The 10,200-nt window shown below is 40.9% G+C and overlaps 1 pseudogene; it reads right to left on the reverse strand.

Moving 5' to 3' along the window:
- Positions 1–1,054: 1,054 nt before the first annotated feature.
- LOC101284447 (signal recognition particle 14 kDa protein-like) lies at positions 1,055–1,999 on the reverse strand (annotated as a pseudogene).
- Between the last annotated feature and the right edge of the window lie 8,201 nt (positions 2,000–10,200).

Raw genomic sequence — 10,200 nt, forward strand, 5'->3', positions numbered from 1 at the left:
TGCACAGCAAAGCGACTTAGCCATACATATACATGTATCCATTCTCCCCCAAACTCCCTTCCCATCCAGCCTGCCACATAACATTGAGCAGAGTTCCCTGTGTTATACAGCAGATCCTTGTTGGTTATCCATTTTAAATATAGCAGTGTGTACATGTTGATCCCAAACTCCCTAACTATCCCTTCCCCCCAGCCTTCCCTCGAGTAACCATAAGTTCGTTCTCTAAGTCTGTGAGTCTGTTTCTGTTTTGTAAGTAAGTTCATTTGTATCGTTTCTTTTTAGATTCCATATATAAGGGATGTCACATGATATTTCTCTTTCTCTGTCTGACTTACTTCACTCAGTATGACAATCTCTAGGTCCATTCATGTTGCTGCAAATGGCATTATTTCATTCTTTTTAATGCCTGAGTAATATTCCTTTGTTTATATGTACCACATCTTCATTATCCATTCATCTGTCTGTGAACATTGAGGTTGCTTCCATGTCTTGGCTATTGTAAACAGTGCTGCAATGAACATTATGGCGCATGTATCCTTTCGGACCATGTTTTTTTCTGGATATATGCCCAGGAGTGGGATTGCAGGGTCATATGGTAGCTCTATTTTTAGTTTTTTAAGGAACCTCCATACTGATCTCCATAGTGGCTATACCAATTTACATTTCTAACAGTGTAGGAGGGTTCCCTTCTCTCCACACCCTATCCAGCATTTATTGTTTGTGGATTTTTTGGTGATAGCCATTTTGACTGGTGTGAGGTGATATCTCCTTGTAGTTTTGATTTTCATTTCTCTAATAATTAGCGATGTTAAACATCTTTTCATGTGCCTCTTGGCCATCTGTATATCTTCTTTGGAGAAATGTCTATTTAGGTCTTCTGCCCATTTTTTGATTAGGTTGTTTCTTTTGATGATATTAAGCCTCATGAACTGTTTGTAAATTTTGGAGACTAATCCTTTGTTGGTCACATCATTTGCAAATATTTTCTCCCAATCTGTAGGTTGTCTTTTCGTTTTGTTTATGGTTTCCTTCTTCTTTTTTTTAACTTGGAATCTTTATTCTTGATTTTGTAATAGGCTTATCCTTAGTTTGATTAAGCAAACTCTCATTTGGCTATGAGAACTCATTCAAATTTGCTAAAGGAACTATGATGATAAAATTATACAGCAAGTTGGGAAAAATACCCATGAAATAACACAACTTTTTTATAAAGTTGTCAGGTTTCAATTCCAGTAACCCATAAGACAGGGCCTAAAGCCTATTCATAATCACATCATTCCAGAATGAGGAGCTATTGCCAGAATCTTTTTATGGGGTGGGAAAAGGAATAAAAGATGGTCAGTGCTGATAAATACAGGTTTAATGATACAGTGCTCTTCACAGACGGCTACAGAGACCGTAAACTATTATCCAGAAACATATAAACATACAACACAGACCACTTAGCCAGATCTAAAATAAACTGGCTTCTTGTAGCTACCCTGTAAACACTACAGCCCTTCTTCCATCCAAAAATGACCCTAATCTCACATGAAAACAGTTATTGTAGGGGAATCAGAAACCCAGCTTTGTGGCCAAAAGTAAAAACCAAAGGAAAAGTAGCAATTCAGTGGTTAGCTGGTGAAAGCGGGAAATCTGGTACCCTTCACTGCGCTGCTTTGCTCTTCTTACTCTTGCTCTTTTTGTCCCTCTTCTTCAGCCCATCCATGTTAGCTCTCAGTAGGTTTGAATAAGCCATCTGAAACTTACTTCTTTGGAGCTCACCACAGTGCTGATCTTCTTTTCCCCATCAGTAGCTCTTAACAGACACTTGTTATCTGAGGGCTCAAAACCCTCCACAGAACCCTTCCTTGGAATGGGTTTAGTTCGACCATCATACTTCTTCAGGGTGATGAACATGCTGCCTGACAACCAGCACTTCTGGAGGAACCTGGTCAGCTCCTTCAGGAACTGCTCACTCTCGAGCAGCACCATGCTGGCACTGCTGGCTCTGCTCCGTCAGCATAAGCCCTTATGGTTTCCTTTGCTGTGCAACAACTTTTGAGTTTAATTAGGTCCCATTTGTTTATTTTTGTTTTCATTTCCATTATTCTGGGAGGTGGATTGAAAAAGATATTGCTGCGGTTTATGTCAGAGAGTGTTCTGCCTATGTTTTCCTCTAGGAGTTTTATAGTGTCCAGTCTCACATTTAGGTCTTTAATCCCTTTTGAGCTTATTTTTATATATGGTGTTAAAGAATGATCTAATTTCATTTTTTTACATGTAGCTGTCCAGTTTTCCCAGCACCATTTGTTGAAGAGACTCTTTCCTCCATTGTGTAGTCTTGCCTCCTTTGTCATAGATTAATTGACCATAGGTGCATGGGTTTATTTCTGGGCTTTCTATCCTATTCCATTGATCTATATTTCTATTTTTGTGCCAGTACCATACTGTTTTGATGACTATAGCTTTGTAGTATAGTCTGAAGTCAGGGACCCTGATTCCTCCAGCTCCTTTTTTCTTTCTCAAGATTGCTTTGGTTATTCAGGGTCTTTTGTGCCTCCATACAAATTTTAAGACTTTTTGTACCAGTTCTGTGAAAAATGCCATTGGTAGTTTGATAGGGATTGCATTGAATCTGTAGATTGCCTTGGGTAGTATAGTCATTTTGACAATATTGATTCTTCCAATCCACGAACATGGTATATCTTTCCATTTGTTTGTGTCTTCTTTGATTTCTTTCATCAGCATCTTATAGTTTTTTAAAGTACAGGTTTTGTCTCCTTAGATAGGTTTATTCTTAGGCATTTTATTCTTTTTGTTGCAATGGTAAATGGGATTGTTTCCTTAATTTCTCCTTCTGATCTTTCATTGTTAGTGTATAGAAATGCAACAGATTTCTTTGTATTAATTTTGTAACCTGCAACTTTACCAAATTCATTGATGAGCTCTAGTAGTTTTCTGGTAGCGTCTGTAGGATTTTCTATGTATAGTATCATGTCATCTGCAAACAGTGACAGTTTAACGTCTTCTTTTCCAATTGGGATTCCTTTTATTTCTTTTTCTTCTCTGATTGCTGTAGCTAGGACTTCAGAACTACGTTGAAGGTGGCGAGAGTGGGTGAACATCTTGTCTTGTTCCTGATCTTAGAGGAAACGTTTTCAGTTTTCACCATTGAGTATGCTGTTAGCTGTAGGTTTGTTGTATATAGCCTTTATTATGTTGAGGTATGTTTCCTCTATGCCCACTTTCTGGAGAGTTTTTATCATAAATGGGTGCGGACGAGCTTTTTCTGCATCTATTGAGATGATCATATGGTTTTTATTCTTCAGTTTGTTGATGTGGTGTATCACACTGATTGACTTGCTGATACTGAAAAATCATTGCATCCCTGGGATAAATTCCACTTGATCATGGTGTATGATCCTTTTAATGTATTGTTGGGTTTGGATTGCTAGTATTTTGTTGAGAATTTTTGCATCTAAGTTCATCAGTGATATTGGCCTGTAGTTTTCGTTTGTTTGTGGTATTTTTGTCTGGGTTTGGTATCAGGGTTATGGTGGCCTCATAGAATGGGTTTGGGAGTTTTCCTTCCTCTGCAATTTTTTGGAACAGTTTCAGAAGGATAGGTGTTAGCTCTTCTCTAAATGTTTGATAGAATTTGCCTATGAAACCATCAGGTCCTGGGCTTTTGTTTGTTGGAAGATTTTTAATCACAGTTTCAATTTCAGTGCTTGTGATTGGTCTGTTCATATATTCTATTTCGTCCTGGTTCAGTCTTTGGAGACTGTACCTTTCTAAGAATTTGTCCATTTCTTCCAAGTTGTCCATTTTATTGGCATATAGTTGCTTGTAGTAGTCTCTTATGATCTTTTGTATTTCTGCAGTGTCAGTTGTAACTTCTCCTTTTTCATTTCTAATTTTATTAATTTGAGTCCTTTCCCTTTCTTGATGAGTCTGGATAAAGGTTTTCTTTTGGCTGAATTGGTTCCTCATTGCTGTGTGCGGGCTTTCTCTAGTTGTGGTGAGTGGGGGCTACTCTTCGTTGCAGTGCATGGGCTTCTCGTTGCGGTGGCTTCTCGTATTGCGGAGCACAGGCTCTAGGCGCACAGGGCTTCAGTAGTTGTGGCTTGTGGGCTCTAGAGCTCTAGCTCAGTAGTTGTGGTGCATGGGCTTAGATGCTCCATGGCATGTGGGATCTTCCCAGACCAGGGCTCGAACCTGTGTCCCCTGCATTAGCAGGCGGATTCTTTTTTTTGTGTGTGTGATATGCGGGCCTCTCCCGTTGCAGAGCACAGGCTCTGGACGCGCAGGCTCAGTGGCCATGGCTCACGGGCCTAGCTGCTCTGCGGCATGTGGGATCTTCCCAGACCAGGGCACGAACCCGTGTCCCCTGCATCAGCAGGCAGACTCTCAACCACTGCACCATCAGGGAAGCCCGGCAGGCAGATTCTTAATCACTGTGCCACCAGGGAAGTCCATGGCTTAAGGTTTATCAGTTTTGTTTATCTTTTCAAAGAACCAGCTTCTAGTTTCATTGATCTTTGTTATTGTTTTCTTTGTCTCTATTTATTTCTGCTCTGATCTTTATGATTTCTTTCCTTCTACTAACTTTAAGTTTTTGTTTGTTCTTCTTTCTCTAGTGGCTTTAGGTGTAAGGTTAGGTTGTTTATTTGAGACTTTTCTTGTTTCCTGAGGTAAGATTTTATTGCTATAAACTTGCCTCTTAGAACTGCTTTTGCTGCATCCCATAGGTTTTGGATCATTGTGCTTTCATTTTCATTTGTCTCTAGGTATTTTTCTGATTTCCTCTTTGATTTCTTCAGTGATCCATTGGTTGTTTAATAGCATATTGTTTATCCTTCACATATTCATTTTTTTATAGTTTTTTCTTGTAGTTTATTTCTTTTTTTAAAAAAATTATTATTTATTTATTTTTAGCTGCATTGGGTCTTCGTTGCTGCACGCAGACTTTCTCTAGTTGTGGCAAGTGGGGACTGCTCTTCATTGTGGTGTGCGGTCTTCTCATTGTGGTGGCTTCTCTTGTTGCAGAGCCTGGGCTCTTGGCACATGGGCTTTAGTAGTTGTGGCTCGTAGGCTCAGTAGTTGCGGCTCATGGGCTCTAGAGCGCAGGCTCAGTAGTTGTGGCACAAGGGCTTAGTTGCTCCATGATATGTGAGATCTTCCTGGACCAGGGGTTGAACCCATGTCCCCTGCATTGGCAGGCAGATTCTTAACCAGTGCACCACCAGGGAAGTCCCTTGTGTAGTTTATTTCTAATCTCATAGTGTTGTGATCAGAAAAGATGCTTGATATGATTTCAATTTTCTTACATTTACCAAGGCTCGCCTTGTGGCCCAGGATGTGGTCAATTCTGGAGAATGTGCCCTGTGCACTTGAGAAGAATGTGTATTCTGCTACTTTTGGATGGAATGCTTTATAAATGTCAGTTAAGTTCATCTGGTCTAATGTGTCATTTAAGACGTGTTACCTTATTGATTTTCTGTCTGGATGATCTGTCCATTGATGAAAGTGGGGTTTTAAAGTCCCCCACTATTATTATGTTACTGTCTATTTTTCCCTTTATGGCTGTTAGTATTTGCCTTATACATTGAGGTGCTCCTATGTTGGGTGCACCCATATATCTTCTTCTTGGATCGATCCCTTGATCATTATGTAGTGTCTTTCATTGTCTCTTATAACAGTCTTTATTTTAAGGTCTATTTTGTCTGATGTGAGTATTGCTACTGCAGCTTTCTTTTGATTTCCATTTGTGTGGAATAGCTTCTTCCATCCCATCACTTTCAGTCTGTATGTGTCCCTAGGTCTCAGGTGGGTCTCTTGTAGACAGCATATATACAGTCTTGTTTTCGTATCTACTCAGCCAGTCTGTGTCTTTTGGTTGGCACATTTAATCTGTTTACATTTAAGGTGATTATCAATATTCCTATTGCCATTTTCTTAATTGTTTTGGGTTTGTTCTTGTAGGTCTTTTTTCTTCCCTTTCTCTTTTATTCTCTTGTGGTTTTTTTTTTTTTCTTTTCTGTACGCAGGCCTCTCACTATCGTGGCCTCTCCCGTTGCGGAGCACAGCCTCCGGACGCCGAGGCTCAGCGGCCATGGCCCACGGGCCCAGCTGCTCCGCGGCATGTGGGATCCTCCCAGACTGGGGCACGAACCCGTGTCCTCTGCATCGGCAAGTGGACTCCCAACCACTGCACCACCAGGGAAGCCCCCCATTTTTTTTTTAAGTTGCTAGTCTCTTTCCCGCCTAGAGGAGTTCCTTTAGCATTGGTTGCAAAGCTGTTCTGGTGGTGCTGAATTCTCTTAGCTTTTGCTTTTCTGTAAAGCTTTTGATTTCTCCCTCAAATCTGAATGAGGGCCTTGCTGGGTAGAGTATTTTTGGTTGTAGGTTCTTCCCTTTCATCACTTTAAATATATCATGCCACTTCCTTTTGACTTGAAGAGTTTCTGCTAAGAAATCAGCTGATAACCTTATGGGAATTCCCTTGTATGTTATTTGTCATTTTTCCCTTGTTGTTTTTCATATATTTTTTTTTGTCTTTAATTTTTGTCAGTCTGATTACTGTGTGTCTCGGCATGTTCCTCCTTTCGTTTATCCTGCCTGGGACTCTCTGCGCTTCCTGGACGTGGTTGAGTGTTTCCTTTCCCATGTTAGAGAAGTTTTCAGCTATTATGTCTTCAAATATTTTCTCAGGTCCTTTCTCTCTCTCTTCTCCTTTTGGGACCCCTATAATGTGAATGTTGGTGTGTTTCATGTTGTCCCAGAAGTCTCTTAGACTGTCTTCATTTCTTTTCATTCTTTTTTCTTCTGTTCTGCGGCAGTGATTTCCACCATTCTGTCTTCCAGGTCACTTATCCGTTCTTCTGCCTCAGTTATTCTACTATTGATTTCTTCTAGTGTATTTTTCATTTTAGTTATTGTATTGTTCATCTCTGTTTGTTTGTTCTTTAGTTCTTCTAGGTCTTTGTTAAACATTTCTTACATCTTCTCAATCTTTGCCTCCATTCTTTTCCTGAGATCCTGGATCATCTTCACTATCATTATTCTGAATTCTTTTTCTGGAAGGTTACCTATCTCTACTTCATTTGGTTGTTTTTCTGGGGTTTTATCTTGTTCCTTCATCTGGGACTTGATCCTTTGCCTTTTCATTTTGTCCAAGTTTCTGTGATTGTGGTTTTCGTTCTGCAGGCTGCAGGATTTTAGTTTTTCTTGCTTCTGCCATCTGGTAGATGAGGCTATCTAAGAGGCTTGTGCAAGCTTCCTGATGGGAGGGACTGGTGGTGGGTAGAGCTTAGTCTTGCTCTGGTGGGCAGGGTCAGTGCTCAGTAAACTTTAATCTGCTTGTCTGCTGATGGGTGGGGCTGTGTTCCCTCCCTGTTAGTTTTTTGGCCTGAGGCGACCCAGCACTGGCGCCTACAGGCTGTATGGTGGGGCTACTGGTGGCCTCCCAGAGGGCTCATGCTGAAGAGTACTTCCCAGAACTGCTGCTGCCAGTGTCCTTGTCCCCGTGGTAGGCCACAGCCACCCCCTACCCCACCTCTGCAGGAGACCCTTCAACCCTAGGAGTTAGATTTGGTTCAGTCTCCTATGGGGTCACTGCTCCTTTCCCCTGGGTCCTGGTGCACACAAGTCTTTGTGCGTGCCCTCCACGAATGGAGCCTCTGTTTCCCCCAGTCCTGTGGAAGTCCTGCAATCAGATCCCTCTGGCGTTCAAAGTCAGATGCTCTGGGGATTCCTACCTCCGTTGCTGGACCACAGGCTGGGAAGCCTGATGTGGGGCTCAGTACCTTTACTCCAATGGGAGAACTTCTGTGGTATAATTGTTTTCCAGTTTGTGGGTCGCCCACTGGGCAGTTATGGGATTTGATTTTATCATGATTTCACCCTTCCTACCATCTCATTGTGACTTCCCCTTTGTCTTTGGATCTGGGGTATCTTTTTTGGTGGGTTCCAGTGTCTTCTTGTCGATGGTTGTTCAACAATTAGTTGTGATTTCGGTGCTCTTGCAAGAAGAGGTGAGTGCACGTCCTTCTACTCCATCATCTTGAACCAGTCTGTTTCTGTTTCGTAAATAAGTTCACATGTATCGTTTGTTTTTAGATTCCACATATAAGTGATATCATATGACATTTGTCTTTCACTGTCTGACTTCACTTAGTGTTATAATCTGTAGGTCCATCCATGTTGCTGCAAACGGCATTATTTCATTCATTTTTATGGGTGACTAATATTCCATTGTATATATGTGCCACATCTTCTTTATCCATTCATCTGTTGATAGACATTTAGGTTGCTTCCATGTCTTGGCTATTGTAAATAGTGCTCCTTTGAATGTTGGGGTGGATGTATCTATTTTTTTTTTTTTTTTTTTTGCGGTACGCGGGCCTCTCACTGTTGTGGCCTCTCCCGTTGCGGAGCACAGGCTCCAGACATGCAGGCTCAGCGGCCATGGCTCATGGGCCCAGCCGCTCCGCGGCATGTGGGATCTTCCTGGACTGGGGCACGAACTCATGTCCCCTGCATCGGCAGGTGGACTCTCAACCACTGCGCCACCAGGGAAGCCCTGGATGTATCTTTTTGAATTAGAGTTTTCTCTGGATATATGCCTGTGAGTGGGATTATTGGAGCATATGGTAACTCTATTTTTACGTTTTAAGGAACCTCCCTACTGTTCTCCATAGTGGCTGTACCAATTTACCTTCCCACCAACAGTGTAGGAGGGTTCACATTTCTCCACATCCTCTCTAGCATTTATTATTTGTGGAAATTTTGATGGAGGCCATTCTGACTGGTGTGATGTTATACCTCATTGTAGTTTTGATTGGCATTCCTCTAATATTTAGTGATGTTGAGCATCTTTTCATGTGCTTATTGGCCATCTGATGTCTTCTTTGGATTAACATCTGTTTAGGTCTTCTGCCCATTTTTTGATTCGGTTTGTTTTTTTCATATTGAGCTGTATGAATGGTTTGTATATTTGGAAATTAATCCCTTATTGGCCACAGCATTTGCTGGGAGAAAAATATTTTCTCCCATTGTGTAGGTTGTCTTTTCATTTTGCTTATGGTTGGGCCTTGGTGAGTTTAAGATGCCTATTCGACATCCAAGTGGAGGGATGAAGTAGGCAGGTGGATGGATTAACCGATGTAAGTGAGGGAGCTGGTGCACGTCCCCTGCATTGGCAGGCGGACTCTCAACCACTGCACCACCAGGGAAGCCCCAAATTAGAGTTTTTGTCTTTTCTGGATATAAGCCCAGGAGTGGGATTGCTGGGTCATATGGTAGTTCTTTTTTGTTTTTTTAAGGAAACACCATACTGTTCTCCATAGTGGCTGTACCAATTTACATTCCCACCAACAGTGTAGGAGGGTTCCCTTTTCTCCACACCCTCTCCAGCATTTATTATTTGTAGATTTTTTGATGATGGCCATTTTGACTGGTATGAGGTGATATCTCACTGTAGTTTTGATTTGCATTTCTCTAATAATTAGCGATGTTGAGCATCTTTTCATGTGCCTGTTGGCCATCTGTATAGCAAGTATCTTTGAACACTACAGTTTTGCTTGTTTTCAATGTTTAGGTAAATGGAATCATACTCTACGTATTCCTTTGTGTGTAGCTTCTTTTTATTTGACATTATATTTGTGAGTTTTATCCATGTTGTTTTGTGTGGCTATTGTTTGCCCATCTTCCTTGCTATGTAGTATCTCATTGCATGAATATACTACAATTTATATACTTATTTATTCTACTGCTGCTAGATATCTGGATTATTTCCACTTTGGGGGTCTTAAGAATAATGCTACAATTAATATTCTTGTACATATTAATATTCTATACAAGTATGTGCATTTCCATTGTATATATACCAAGGATTGGAATAACTGGGTCATGGGTTATTCATATCTTCAACTTTAGTTGATAACACCAAACTGTTTGCTGGTTTACATTCCCTTCCATAGTGTATGAAGTCCCCATTCCTCCACATCATTACCAGTACTTGCTACTATTTGACACCACCAGTGTGTTGAGTGTATAGTGATACCTTGATGTGTTGAGTGTATAGTGATGAGTGGAGTGTATAGTGATGTTTTACTGTACACTCCCCTGATTTCTACTGATGTTGAGAATATATTTATTGGTTAGTTGGATATCCACTCTTGTGAGGTATGTGTTGAAGTCTCATACATTTTTGTT

The sequence above is a fragment of the Orcinus orca genome, chromosome X (genome assembly GCF_937001465.1).
Source record: "Orcinus orca chromosome X, mOrcOrc1.1, whole genome shotgun sequence".
Lineage (NCBI taxonomy): Eukaryota > Metazoa > Chordata > Mammalia > Artiodactyla > Delphinidae > Orcinus > Orcinus orca.